The sequence below is a fragment of the Solanum tuberosum genome, unplaced genomic scaffold, assembly GCF_000226075.1.
Source record: "Solanum tuberosum cultivar DM 1-3 516 R44 unplaced genomic scaffold, SolTub_3.0 scf00366, whole genome shotgun sequence".
In the NCBI taxonomy this organism is placed as follows: Eukaryota; Viridiplantae; Streptophyta; class Magnoliopsida; order Solanales; family Solanaceae; genus Solanum; species Solanum tuberosum.
The window spans coordinates 94,558-98,616 of record NW_006239289.1 but is presented as its reverse complement, the minus strand read 5'-3'; the positions used below and the strand labels follow the sequence as shown (position 1 = coordinate 98,616).

The following is a 4,059-nucleotide window of genomic DNA, read 5'->3' as shown; positions in this document are numbered from 1 at the left end:
AGAAGGACAATTGAGAGAGTAATGTATTTCAATACGTATATATTCCTTTGTAATAAATGTAATGGCTATTTATAGCCAAAAGATGACTTATAAATGTATAACTTGGCCATTTTAATTGGTCAAGTGATGGTGGCCCTCCAATGGATTAGTCCCACATGGCATGAGCCTTGGCTTTACACTATTACAAGTGATGTAAGTCCCCAAATTGTTTGGGGCCACATGGCATCCATATTTGCTTTACAACAATATGATCGTTTTTACTTTTTATTTTAAATAACTCAAAATAACTTTTGTTCTGTGCTGAAGTTCCATTTCAACGAGCTATAACTAGGGTAACGAGCTATTCTAGAACCTCACACAACCCCAACTTTACTATTAAGTGTTTTCCTCTTCTCCATAGTATTAGCTCTGCAAATCAACATTTCCCTTAAATTCAATCAATCTCACTTTTCCTTCTTCTTTAGGTACTTTTCTTCGTATGAATATTAATTAAGAAATCTAGAATTTTTTGCATCAACAATCTATTAGATCTCGTAGTTTTCTATTTTTTTTAAAGGCTTTAGGTTTCATATCCCTGTGCTTTAATTTGTGTTTGTAATTGTTTTCTACTTTATACGAAATTTGAGATCTATGTATTTGGATGAAAATAAGGTGTTTATATTTGGGTTAGGGCTTGGATTTGAAGATATATGGGCTTCATTATTGCGTCGAAGCTCTTAATGAAGAAGTTTAAGGATCTGTAGGATTTTCTCACATCACGCAATGCTGGTATGTTGGCTTCATATCCTATTTTGTTTGTCACTTCTCATTATTTTATGGTTCTTGAGCTTATGTGCTAGTTTTGTTACCTTAAAGATCAAAAATTAGATCCCCTTATCGAACTGTTGATGTTTCTGTGGCTTTGTGAGGCTACTGCTGCTAAGTGTAGAGATTGTAGCAGAAGAACAAGTCTGATTAAGTAGTTTTAATCTGTTTCAATACTAGTTGAGTTACATGATTTAAATGTTTGTTTCTATAACATTATCACAGTGTTTCATATTCTCTTGTTGTCGAAGTGTGATAAAAGGAAAGCCCCAATTTTTGAATTCCTAATGTCGTACTTGTCAATCTATGAATTTTGTTTCTTCAAAAAAAAAAGGGAAATGCTTTTGATTTTTTGAATTTATTTTGATTAATGTTAACTCGCCTAAAATAGAATATTGTGTGTCGAGTCTTATTTTTCACTATAAATACGATACCTCTTATCATATAAAGGGACAAACTTTGAAGTTCGATAATCTTTCATTCACATTGCTTTAGAAATGCTTCTTTACAATTTTGATTCCTTTCTTTTGTCGGCTACAAGCCTAGATTATTTACTGTGAAACTGCTTCTATTTTAGTTGTTAGTGCTATGCCGAAGTATTTTAAATTCAAAGGTGATAGTTCTTTGTAGATTTAAGTTTCTATCTAAGTCTCTATATGTTAGTAAACCTGATAGTTCTTTGCAGCTTAAGTTACTGCCTTAGTCTATATATGTTCGAATGGCTTAAGCATTTTCTGAAATGCATTCAGGTATTTTCTATACTTCATGTGTGCCTAGTCTTTTGTGTAATGGATGTAATATGAGTCTCTGTTAGGCTGATATGGATACTAATCTTGTTGAGGGTCTATTGGAAATATCCTCTCTACCATTGAAGTTGGGGCAAGGTTGGCATACACTCATTTTAGCAGTTTGTCGAGTTCTATTCTGCCCGAATTCCTTAGAAGATGAATGCATATTGAATTACTTGTCGAGCTTCAATATTTGCCTCTTTATAGCTTTATGCTTTGCTTGAAGATGGATGTGCATCATAACTGTTTGAAGCTTGGTACTAGTTAGTTTTCACCTATGTGAGGAAGATTTTGTCAATTAAAGGTTCAACGATCAAAGCTCTGCAATGGTTTTACAAATTTAATAAACGGATAGATGTGAGGAAGTTTATAATGCAGTGAAGGACTTTCTAGACTGTTAATTTTTCTTATGTTAGATTATCTTATCAGAAATTTAGACAAATGATTTTGCTAGAGGTTTCCGTAGGAAAACTTTCAAGTTCCTAGATGATGTTTCCGTATAATTTTTTCTCCAACTAACTTTTTTCACAAGAACAGTATTAGTTATGCCTTAATGTCAAACTAGTTAGATTGGAGTATGAAATTTCAATTTCCATTCTGTTGTATGCATGTAGCTAGGTCCCTTTTTAAAATAATTTTACCACCAGAACACTGGAATTAGGTACTAGGTTAACTGTTAATAAAAAATTCATTAAAGGTTCAGGATTAAGACAATACGAATCCAAGTTAACTATGTCAGCTTTAGAAATTTGTAAGACATATCTAAATTGTGAAATAAAGGTCAAGGGTCAAATACTTGGTACTGCAGATGACCTGTTTGTGCAACTACTCAATGACAATACTACTAAAAAGTAAATTTACCTTATTAAAAAAAGTTACTAGTAGAAAGGAACATGGTTGTTGTTTTTTATTGCATTTAAGTATGTATTTACATTTTACGTAGCTATGACATGGCAACATCTTATACCAAACAATGTAGCTTCAACATGAACTCCAAAGTCCATGCACTTCTACTAAAGAAGTGGCCAAGCTCATTTTCCAGATCTACTCTACTTTTGGAATAAATAGATGTGTTAACATTTCCTCTAGGGATTTACTCATTATCAAAAGAAATATTGATATAATTGGGAATTCCTTTGTCTTGTGTATTATTAACAAAGTTATGATGAAACCTATAAAAAAAATATGCATGAACTCCTTTGTCAAAATAATGTGGTTCATGATGTGATTCTCTATCAAAAATAACCTCTTTACTTTTCAAGTAGGAGTATGGACTGCATAAACACAATCCTCCCCAAACCTCACTTGTGGTATTAATAACATTGGGTATGTTGTTTGTTAATGAATTGAGTTTTATTTAAGTTCTCATGTTTGGGTATTGGACTTTAGTTATTTAGTTGCTCCACTTTGATCCTCCTGCTAAATACATTTGTTAATTTTTATGAATTGAGCTTAGTATGGTAGGATAAAACTATGTTGTGCACATTTCATCGGCCTTAGTCATGTCCCTTTGCTTTCTTAAATGTTTTGCAATCTTCTATTTCAAGGTTACCTCTTTTATTTTAGTATTTATTATAAGAATTGTCAAAGTAAATCCTATTCGTTTACTCGTAATTACAGGAACAAGATTGTAGAACACAAATAGTATTGAAGAAGGATAAGTTTGAAGACCTTCACTGTTTTTTTATTACATATGTACAATGACATTGAATAATATACTATTGTGTAGTACATTTAATTGACATTTTTTTTTATCATGAAAGTATTCGAATTATTCAACTTGAGAATTATTTGTGTTTATTAAATATATATTGGATGCTTTTAAATATTTGTAAGCAATTTATTGAAATGAACATGTATATTAATATCAGAATTTAGGTGGCCATGAAAATTAATTAAAATATTGGATATTGTAATTGTTGAAAAATAGGTTTTAGTGGCAATCTGACTTGCCGCTAAATATTTAATAAGTTCAGTGGCAACAAAAGTCGCCCCTAAAACAGATGCTATTGTGGCGATAAGAGCTGCCACTAAATGTATATCGCAATTGTGGCATGCAATGTTGCCACTGAAAGTCGTATACAGTGGCGACAAAGGTTGCCACTAAATATTTAATGCCTCTGTGGCGATCCTAGTCGCCACTGAAAGTCAATTTTTAGTGGCGATTTATGGAGCAACACTTGGTGGAATCTTCTTTTGTGGCGTGTTTGTTCAGTTTTTGCAGCAAGAAAAGTCGCCACAAATATAATATTTTGTGACGACTTAAGAGAGTCGTCACAAAAAACTTTTAGTTATTAAAGTACTTGCCATGGCGCTATTGTCGCCACTACATATATTCAGTTGCGACTTATTGGGCTATTGTGGCGAGATTTGTAGCCGCTAAAAGACTGGTTTCTTGTAGTACCCCACAACACCATCCATTCTATTTGACACAAATCTACGAAACTAAATCTTAAAAGACAAAAGC

At 32.4% G+C, this 4,059-nt stretch overlaps 1 long non-coding RNA gene across 1 annotated transcript; it reads left to right on the top strand.

Annotated features, from left to right (window-relative positions):
- The first annotated feature begins 473 nt into the window (after positions 1–473).
- LOC102595722 (uncharacterized) lies at positions 474–3,379 on the top strand. Its single transcript, XR_368439.2, has 2 exons — positions 474–768; positions 3,213–3,379. It is a non-coding gene; the product is annotated as an uncharacterized lncRNA (long non-coding RNA).
- Positions 3,380–4,059: the final 680 nt, after the last annotated feature.